General features: G+C 35.4%; 1 long non-coding RNA gene across 1 annotated transcript; it reads left to right on the top strand.

Moving 5' to 3' along the window:
- Positions 1-76: 76 nt before the first annotated feature.
- On the top strand, positions 77-1,665 carry LOC111429837. Its single transcript, XR_002708231.1, has 3 exons — positions 77-233; positions 309-475; positions 1,521-1,665. It is a non-coding gene; the product is annotated as an uncharacterized LOC111429837 (long non-coding RNA).
- Positions 1,666-11,524: the final 9,859 nt, after the last annotated feature.

The following is an 11,524-nucleotide window of genomic DNA, read 5'->3' as shown; positions in this document are numbered from 1 at the left end:
AAAAAAAAGAAAGAAAGAAAAAAAAAAAAAAAAATCCCATCCCTCATTTGAGAGGGAATAGAAGGGGGAGAGGGGTGTGGCTTGCCGTTCATCGAAAGGAGAGGGCACTACCGGAAGTAGGAGACTGAAACCCAACTCATGCTCGCCGGAGACACTTGGACTTTAGATCCCCGGGTGTTCGGCGGGATGGATACAAACCGAGGAGGGAAGTTGAACGAAGGAAGAACGCCAAGGTATGTTCATGGGTTTTTGAGAGCTTCTACCGTTAGATTCATCCCCTAACCTTCAAGGGATTGACCCGATTTCAGTTGTTATATGTTTGCGGGAGGACGATTTACGAGATTTGAGGAGGATCGTGGGCGAGAAGCGAACTAGAAGATGAGGCGATGACGAGCATGCAAAGGAATTATCCGAGGAGTTTGGCAAATTTTGGACTAAAGACGCAAGTCCGAACATAAAGTGTCACGCTTTTCAGGTAGGTGGCACCTCGGAACCTTGGATCTAGCTATGCTCATAGTATGCATGAAAGTATGATATAAGAAGTACGTTTTAGAAGTTTGAGCATAGAATGAGGTGAGATGACACATGTTGATTGTGATTATGTATGTTTGCTGTAACGTTACCAAAACGCGTATGCACTACCTTATGAACTGAGATTCATGATTAGCTTTCCATGATTAGAACATTATATTATGCCTCCGTCACATATGTTGCAGTATTAGCGGTTACCCGGGGACAATTAGGGGTTCGCCAACTAACTCCTAATCGTAAACCTGGCTCGATTGTCAGGGGTCCGCGTAACCATAGAACTGACCATTTGATTGTTGATGGTACCTTGTGGGGACTTATAGGAAGTTTGCCAGTTAGTTTTCTTTAAGTGAACCTGTCACGAGAGACAGGGGTCCACGTTGGTACATTAGAGTTGGTCGAGGGTTACTGTTCATGCACAGGATATTAGCGGTTATCCGGGGACGATTAGGGGTTCGCCAACTAACCTCTAATCCTAAACCTGACTCGATCGTCAGGGGTCCGCGTAACTATAGAATTGGCCATTTTATTGTTGATGGTACCTTGTAGGCACTTATGGGGAGTTTGCCAGTTAGTTTCCTCTAAGTGAACCTGTCACGAGTGGCAGGGGTCTACAGTGGTACACTTGAGAGTTGTTCGAGTCTTGGAATGCATGAACCCTGAACACCGAGGTCGCGCCTCGAGTGCTTGAGATATGATGACGGTGATCAGAGTGGCTAGCAGAAGCGACTAACTAGGAGACCTAGAGGACCTAAGAATATTCCGAGGGCTGGAGGTCCAGATAGGACCGTGAACCAAGAGAGTGGAATAAGAAATCTTAGAGTGTAACGTAGGAAGAAGCTTATCTGGGGGAATGAATCCCGGTGAGAGAATAAGATACCAAACGTGGGAACAAGATTAATAAGACTTAATAACAAAATACGAACTACCAGCAAGCTGCTTACTGATTATATTTTATATACTCATCCCTGCTACTCCAACTTTCTTTTCAGGCGGAAATTGATGTAGCGGTCGAGGCGAAGGCACACGGGGCTGTTGGCTATAGAGAGTTCCAACACATTTGAGTCGAGTTTCTTTGTACCTACCTTTAAATCCGGCCTTTCACGTATTTTAAATAGTTGTCTGAAAGATGTTGTATCTTAGTGGTCTTTTCTCTTCTTTATAAAAACAAAATTTTCATTACTACTTTAATTAAATTTCAATTTACATGCACGTGTTTAAATGTTTTAAAATTTGACGCATTTTTCTTATTTCGACATTCTTGAGTAACGATCCGTGGCTCGAGACCTTCAAAATTTTCGGGTCGTTACAGAGTTTTAGGCTCTTTTAGCACTTCATTCCTTCGTAAAACTTGTGGGTAATCTTGTTTTGAAGTTGTAGGAACAAATTTTAACTAAAATGGTAGACAAATTGCCCTCGAATTTGAAAGAAATCCAAGAGTAGAAAATTCAAAAACTAAACGGCTATAACTCACGATTGAGAGCTCGACCTTGCTTGATTCTAGTTTCAAATGAATGCACCAACTTTAGACTTTACATAGGAAGCTTAAACCACGTTGAAACCTCCATAATTTTCTTGATTTGTAAAATGAGTTTTATGGATTATTTGTCAGAAATATCATATCCGATTAGCAAGCTATCGACCTCCAATTTGAATTCTGGTCGTTGGATGTGATGAGGTATGCCTCCTCTGGGACATACTCGAATTTAGTGATACAACAGTTGAATTTGATGATTCAAGAGATTTTCTGATTACTGCTCACCCTTGCCGACCTGATTTTCTTATCTATGGAATTTTTGTAAATATTTCGAAGTTTAAGGGTATTTGGTAATTTTTCATTTTCGAAATATTTTATTATTTTTTCCTGAATAATCTAAAAAATTTTTAAAAATTATTTACCCTTTTCTCTTGAAATTCCTTCTCATAAGGAATTAAAAATCCAAAAAACTTCTTTAAAAATTGAAAAATGATATTTTTGTCATTTACACTTAATTTCTCCTTCCAAGTCTTTCTCCAAAGACCTAAAATCCCTAAAATTACTGATTAGGGTAAATAATTTATTTGTTTAAGACCCTTATCCTTTCGTTCGTTGGGATGTTTAGATCTCACAAGGGCTACTTGTTACCCAAAAAATAATAATAATAATAATAATAATAAAAAAATAAAAAAAAATTGTTCAAAAGAAATATCATAAGGGTACGTATTGAGTGGCCAAGAGCCATTAACAAAATTGCTAAGAACATAGAAAAGAAGTTGTTCAAAAGAAATATCTTAAGGGATACGTATTTAGTGTTAGGAATAGGGAGAGAAAACTGAAAAGATAAATGGGAAGAAATCTCCCTCTTCATTATAGAATACATTAAAAACAAATCAAATCAACTAAACCTTGGATTAAATCAAATCTAATTCAAATAACTAAATCAAATTTAATCCAAACAACTAATCAAATCTAAATCAATCCTAACAATTCCTCCCTCAAACTAAACACAAATGGTAATCAGTTTATATCTAGATCATAACATACTTCCAATAGTTCTCTTCTCAAACTGAACACAAATAGTAATCAGTTTATATCTACGTCATAACATACTCCCAATAGTTCTCTTAACTTCGAGAAAGCATCCAATCTTAGTGGTTTAGTCATCACATCAGCTAACTGTTCCTACACAAATAGTAATCAGTTTATATCTACGTCCTAACATACTCACAGTAGTTCTCATAACTTCAAGAAAGCATCCAATTTTAGTGGTTTAGTCATCACATCAGCTAACTGTTCCTCTGTGCCACAATGCACCAACTCCAGATTGGTGGTCTCCTATTCCTCGAGGGTTTGCTTCAGCCGGAGAAGGAGAGCTTGCTTCAGCCAAAGAGCCAGAGGAAATATTTTCCTCTGCAGCTTCTATATCAGACTCGCTCCCTTTTTCATTTTCATCAAACACATCTGCTGCCTCCTCTTGATCACCCCATTCCAGATCGCACATAATGGATTCTTCATAGGTCTTATCCCAGTCCCAACTCTTCTTCCTCGAATACAACATCCCTACTTATTATGATCCTTTGTGAAGTTGGATCATAGAGTCTATAAGCCTTTGACTCTTCACTAACTCCGAGCAAAACACAACTCAAACTCTTATCATCCAGCTTAGTTCTTTTATGGTCAGGCACATGAACATGAGAGATACATCCAAAAACTCTAAAATACTTAACTGAAGGTTTGACTCCACTCCAAGCTTCTTCTGGAGTTTTATTTTTGATAGCCAATGTTGGACTTCGATTCAGTACATGCACAGTCCAGTTAACTGCTTTAGGCCAAAAACTTTTCGAAATTTTCTTTTCTGAAATCATACTACGAACCATATTCATAATAGTTCTATTTTTTCGTTCCGCAACTCCGTTCTACTATGGCGTATATGCAGTTGTCAGTTGTCTTTGTATGCCTTTACATCACAAAAATTGGTGAATTCTTGTGATGTAAACTCTCCTCCTCGATTCGTTCGTAAGGCTTTAATAAATGAGTTTGTTTCCTTCTCAACATGAATCTTAAAGTTTTTAAATACAGCAAGGGCTTCTGATTTTTCTATTAAGAAATAGACCCATGTTTTTCTACTGAAGTCATCTGTGAAAGTAATCAAGTACCTTTTCTTGCTGTTTGAGATGGGTTTGATCGGTCCACAAATATTAGCATGCACCAATTGGAGAATTTTTGAAGCTTGCCATGTGCTCCTTTTTGGAAACGAGTGCCTTTGTTGCTTACACACCAGACAATTTTTACACAGTCTCAATGGAGACTTGAGTTGTGGTAAACCATCCACCATCTTTCGTTGAAGAGTCTTTAATCTCTTAAAGCCCAAATGTCCATATCTACAATGTCAAAGTTGCTCAATATCTTCTGTGATTGTATTGAAACAAGTGGATGCTACAGGCTGAGGTATAGCATGCAGTGCGAACATTCGATTCAAGGACATCTTTGTCTTCATGATTAAGCCTTTCTCAGGATGAAACCCCTTGCACGTTCCATTTTGAAACAAAAAGGTAACCTCCTTTGCTTGCAATTTACCAATACTCAACAAATTGTTCCTCAAGTCTGGCACATAGAACACTCCTATGATTATCATTATGATTCCATTCACTTCCATTCAACAAATTCCTTTCTGGTTACAACCATGTTTGAGTTGTTGCCCCGCTTCACTGAATCTCTGAAACTTCCATCAAAATCTGAAAAATATTCCTTCTTCCCACACATATGATTGCTACATCCCGAGTCAAGGAACCACATATCTTCTCTATTGGCCTTGTTGAAGGTTTGTCTGCCTCGTCTGGCATTGCTTTGACATTCCCATTGAAAATGTCCTAGCTTGTGACAGTTATAGCACCTCACTGTGGCCTTGTTGAAGGTTTGTTTGCCTTGTCTGTTATTGCTTTGACATTCCCATTGAAAATGTCCTTGCTTGTGACAGGTATAGCACTCCATTGTGGCCTTGTTGAAGGTTTGTTTGCCTCATCCCCTTCCTCTAAAGCTTCCACGACCTTGACTCCTTCCTCCAGCAAACTGCACAACTGGACTCTCCATCGACATACTTTTATTATGACACACGTAGAAGAATGCTGCTTCTAGTTTTAACTAGTTAGGGCATGACTCTAATACCATAATATTAGGAACAGAGAGAGAAAACCGGAAAGAACAGATAAATTGGAAGAAATCTCCCTCTAGTATGAAGTTGGCTATTATATAGTATTACAGAATACATCGAAAACAAATGAAATCCACTAAATCTGGACTAAATCAAATCTAATTCAAATAATAAAATCAAATCTAATCCAAACAACTAAATCAAATCTAAATCAATAACATTTAGGGCCAGAGCCATTAACAAAAGTTGCTAAGAACATAAAAGACTAATAGGTTTAGACTTTTGAATCACCAAATGGACCAAGTAATGAGGAAGAATCGAAGGTAAGAGTTATAATTTTTTAGTTCTTGTTTTTGTTTAGATTCAACAGTTGTAATAAATAATAGCTTCTGAAAACTATTCAAAAAGTGTTAGGAGATTATTTGGAACAAATTTTGTAAAGATGTCCAAAAGAGAATGTGATTGGAGATGGGAGTTCAAGAACAGCAGTATTCTTGAATTTGGCTTGACTTTGAATACAAATCACTGAGGTTAAGCAGATGAATAGACCTCAGGAAGTAGCAAGGGAGATTCCCCAAGCACCACCGCCCAAGAGATCCCTCAAGAACCAATATCTACACTAGGGGTGCCATTGATGCGATGCAAGTTATGAGGTCCAATTTAGAGACCCAGGGCAACCAGGTGGTACACGCGATGGTAGCAAGTCAGCGGTGGTCCAGGTCCCCAGGGAAAATGACGCTTAATCTTAATGAAGGGTTGGGGAGGTGGTCTTGGTTTAAGAAAAAAGTACTTCTTCAAGTACGTGAATTAGGAAGAAAGAATAGTTGAAAAGTACTATGAGATTTATCACTCTCCCATTCTTATTCTCGAGCTTTATAATGAAATTCAACTAAGTCTCATCAATTTTCTCTATCTCTTGATCATAAATCACAAGGTAAGGTAGGATTGAAATTGAGTAGATTTAAGAGTTTTAGAATTTACCTATCAAATTCATTCTTATCAATTACATTATATTTCCGTGAGTAAACATATAACTGTTCAAGTTCACGTTAGCTATTACGTATCGTCATCAGCTTCAAGGTGGATTTTACGGTCTGTCTCGATGTTCTGATATCATTTGTGACGGCCCAAACCTATCCACTAGCAGATATTTTCCGCTTTGACCTATTATATATCGATGTTAGCCTCACAATTTTAAAACTCATCCACAACGGAGAGTTTTGCACATTCTTATAAGGAATGTTTTATTTTCCTTTCTAACCGACATGGAATCTCACAAAACATATATCGTTAATTACCATGAAATAATTATTCAAACTTGGATATTGGTTGATAACAAAAATGAATGTGTACATGACATACACAACAATGGAGAGAAAATTTTAAATAAATATTACAACTTGTAATCCTAGGTTCAATTTTTGCTACATTCGCCTATTAATATAATTAAGATAAAGTAAAAATTGTCCTGTGATATTGAATGTATATGATCAAGTGAAAAAATTGTCCTCTCCACTCATTCTTTTATATTTTTACAATTTTTCGAAATAAAGTTGTATTCTTTTGAATAAGAAAAATTATCTGGTCTATGATGAAAAGTTATAGTGGAGATCCAAGTACATCGACATTAAAGATTAGGGGTGCAAGTGGACAAATCTCTAAATTTTCAAGTTGTCGAGAAAAATCTAATGATAATAATTTTCAACCGACCCAATTTTATGTATATCAAAACTTAATCATTTAAGGTGTCAAAGAACTCTGAGATAAAAAAAATTCTTTCATGGACAATTTTTTTATAAAACTTTGTATTTAAAATCATTTGCTTTCCACATGCTAAAACATCAAAATTATTATCAAGTTCCTCACTAGTGTCACATAAATATCGATCCACATCATTCTTTAACTCTAATGAATTTTTCTCTTCTCTTATTCGTTTGTACCGTGATAATACTAATACTAAACCATTCAGATTCACTTTATCAATTGTGTCCATGCTCATGGAATTAGAACGGGCTCTTGATTAAAATTGATGATCACCTTGAGCATTATCATAAAACTTGTAAAAATCATACAAACGAATCAAATAATTCTTTATGTTATCCACCATAGCATCATATTCAAAAATCAAAATGATATGTGATCTAATTTGTAACGAGGATCGAATACCATAGCTATGAATATCAAATTATTAATTATGTCAACTGAGTCTCAATACTTCCCAATACTTGTCATACTTAATCTTCATTTTTTAACTCATACTTAAAATAGAGTTCACATTCCTAATTCACGTAATTAAATGTTTTTTAATACTTCAAAGTTTATTCCTAATTCACTCAATTAAATGTTTTTTAATACTTGAAAGTTTATGAAACTAAGTATTAAAAATCGCATATAAAGAATCACTTATCTTTACAGTAGCATCCTAAAAGATTTTTAAAAACTTTACGAATATTGCAATATTCTAATGGTTGGTGTTCCTATTTATTGTTTTCTTCATCCTTTTTAAAATAGTCAACATAATCGGATTCTTCTTGCTTATTACTTAAAAAGATTTTTTCAAATTTCAAGGAGGATCAAATACTAAATAAGTTGAATTCCTCCTAATATCCAAACAAATAATTACTTTATATTCCATTTTTATTATTTAACACAAAAATTGAATCATGCATTTCTTTTAAACCCTTTCTTCGTAATAGTGGTAGGAAAATGCAAATGCTAAATTGGGAACTAGCGCTCTAACTTATAATTCATGAGTCTATCTTACAATTATGTGGACACAACTCATGTGTAATACTTCCACATCTAATACAACTAAATTTCAACTTCAAAGCTTTTTCATGATATACAATGTAGTTACATCATTGAACTTGCATCATCAATTATGATACAGAAAACGGCCTTATCATTCTCTCATTCTAATAAACAACTCTAAATAATCTTGTCAATAGTCTCTCCCTTGTAGTGAGCCATTTGAGAATGAGAATTCTTTTATGTAAATTCTATTTAGAATCAATAAAGTGTGCAACTGTAGTTGATGTTTTGTAACGAAGTTATCAAACAACTAAAAAGTCTTTTAATATTTTTCTTCCTGGAAGAGTTAAAATATGTCTATAGCTGATGAAGGGTCAAGATCAAAACAATCTAAAATTGTAAGCACCCCATTCATAATAATAATAATAAAACAATAATAATAAAACGGATCAAAGTAAACAGAGGGCCAAGGAGGAGATTTTGCCCTTTTGGACCCATAGTAAAACACCTTCAAAATAGAAAAGGTGAGGGAAGAGTGAGAGAATTTGAAAAGAGAAGAAAGAGAGAATCACCAAAAAATTAAAAAAATAAAATAAAATAATAATAATAATAATAATAAAAACTCCGCCCGACCACCGTCGGAGTTCATTTTCAGCCTGTGAGTTGTTGCAAGAACTTCACGTAGGAGGGAAGGAGATTTGAGTGGCAGGAGCTCCATTTCCGTGAAGTAAGATTTTGAGCGTTTTCCTCAGTTCCAAGCATTTATCTTGCTAATCAAGATCTAATATTTTAATATGTTTATCTAGGGAGGGAGATTCTGTAATGGAGCTTGGACGAAATCTTAGATTGAGAGCGAAACTTCGAAAAGTTTGTCCAAGAACAGTAAGGAAGAAAACGTACCTACTCTTGATGTCCATAACCTAATTTGTGATGAAGTAAAATTCAAGGAAAAAAAATATTAGGATGTAGTCAAAATTTCTACAACTTTGGTGAAAACCAAATCGATTTGAATTATAGATTAAACGATATGAAAATGAGAAAAGTGAGAAAAACCTAATCGGATTCGAGTTTTCATTTAACAGGAAGAGAAACGATTTCGGCAGCCACATGTCAGTCGACGGGAGGAGCGACGCTTCTGGGCAGGCAGCAGACATGCGTCAAACATTGAGAGGCGTGACGCGGATCCAGCCAGTGCGCAACATGTAGTGTCTGCAACCCTCGACCCAACCCGCGCTCCACTAACCGATCGCTACATGTGTGACGACCTGATATGACCCGTAATCCAGCACCCAACCGACCGGCAATGAAACTGAGCCGACCCAAATCATGACCCAAATTGCTACTCAAATCGATCTAGCAAACTACGACTGTTGGAAACTGTAACGACCCGAAATTTTATGCTTAATTTAAGGTCGCTACTGTATACGTACCATAAACTTTGAATGCGGAAGACTTCATTAAAATTTCATAAAACATAACTTTTATCTTAAAACACAGCTATGTACTTACGTGTTTCGAAAATATCTTTAAAACGACACAACAAAAGACTAAATAAATGAATAAGAGTTTAAGTTAAAAACATCCTAGTCTAGCCTAAGTCTAAGAAAATAAATACCACTACCTTATGCATGTGTCATGGTCTCGAGTTGCGATGCCGTCGTCAGTCGTACAGGAATGTCTTGCCTTAACCTGAAAAATGTAGTAGCTCATGGCTTGAGTATTTAAAGAAATACTTAGTAAGTGACTCTACTATTGTGGTTAAATGCAACAATCACATGCAATGAAATGATGGGACCTATCTTTCGTTTCGTTTTGTTTCGTATTCCTTACGGTACTGTCCTAACGGGTAATTTTGGACGTGTACCATATACTCTATACACAGCCCAAACGTGCGAGTATGGGCTCACCAGCTAGTTCGCACATCGTTGGGCCACTTTCCTTATCCGGTGGGCATACTCTGGGAGCCTCTTATGCCGGGACCCGTTAAAACTAGTAACCATCACGGCAGCGCTATGCAAAGCATAACGATCGTTGTCCTGCCATTGGATGTACGCGTCCGTACCTTTGTGATGGGATAGGGGTATCCCCCAGATGCATGAACACACCTAATGCATTAGGTCCCCACTACTACAATTTCATTATTCTTTAATACAACCCCGCTAGCATTAAGTACATATCATAACATTTTTCATATCATATCGTTTCTCATTCTTCCGTTCTCAAATCATACATAATTCTAACGGGGTTATATTTCATGTCATTTATCGTAATTTTATGTCATTTATATCATGCTGTATACACACAATTTAAGAGACCTAACATAACGTTGCTTTTAACATAACATTTCATCATATACACATCATACTATGACATATTACATCACAATGTATCATATCATAAACAAGTAATAACGTAAACACTTCATAGTCATATCATTCTCTAACTTATCATAGCCTTAACGTTCTTATACCTATCATAGACATATCATTACGTGAACGTACCTTAGTCATATCATCACAAGAACTTAACCTATCGCTATCGTTCTATCAATCTATCACAAACCTATCCCTTTCTACCTGTAACCTAACCGTATTCTTCCATCAATCTCTCTTATCCATATCACTCCGGTATATAACCTAACCTTAATGTTTTGTGAACGTATTTTACTCCTATTATTACATTTCGTCTTGTGCATCCTTCTTGTATCCTATCTCAAACATATCCTTGAATACATCATACAGTAACTATTATCATACAATTCACATATTATAACATATACATAACATATAAGAAGCATATCGATCTACAAACAATTCACACATATCAATATATATGACACGTGCAGAACCACAAGGTACGTGTCAACATCAAAATATAACCATGCCGATAGTAAGGTCACTTACCTGGCTAGCTTAAGTCGTTGTCACGAATATATCTTTAACTAAAGTTCGATTCTGTCCCTTGAAATCCGAGTCAACCTATATGTGCCCATGACATTAGTTTCAGGTTTGAACTCTACAACATTATTTCTCTAATCTACATTTGTCCATTGTTAAAAGTATGAAATGTTATATATCTATAATTATATTTTTATTACAAATCTTATTTTTCATGGTTACTCCCTGCTTTACTACTCTCTGTATTTACTGTCTCTGTTTACCTTTCCCTCTATATTTAGTGTGTGGTTTTTAATTCCCTAATTTTTTTTTATCTCAGTGTTTCGTATACAGAAGTTTTTGTTTGTGTTTACCTTTTCCTCTATATTTAGTGTGTGGTTTTTAATTCCCTAATTTTTTTTATCTCACTGTTTATTATACAAAAGTTTTCTTGGCCATTCTATCATTAGTCTATTCATTTTGATACTGATAAAAATTTAATCTAATATTATTGGTCGAAGTGATTGACTAGAATAATATAAATGATTGACATTTAGTTTCTAACTCAAACTTAGATCATTGTAATAATTCAATGAAAATCTAAGTTGTGATTTTTAAAAAAATAGGATAAAAAAATGAAGATTTAATATATACCTTATTGATTAGATCTATCTTCATCTGTGGATCTCAACTAGATAAAGGTTGTTCTCATTTTTTTTTTTTTCCTTAAGTAAATCT

This window comes from Cucurbita moschata, unplaced genomic scaffold (genome assembly GCF_002738365.1).
Source record: "Cucurbita moschata cultivar Rifu unplaced genomic scaffold, Cmos_1.0 Cmo_Scf00002, whole genome shotgun sequence".
NCBI lineage: Eukaryota > Viridiplantae > Streptophyta > Magnoliopsida > Cucurbitales > Cucurbitaceae > Cucurbita > Cucurbita moschata.
Note: the sequence above shows the minus strand (reverse complement) of the source record. Positions and strands in the feature narration are given on the sequence as shown.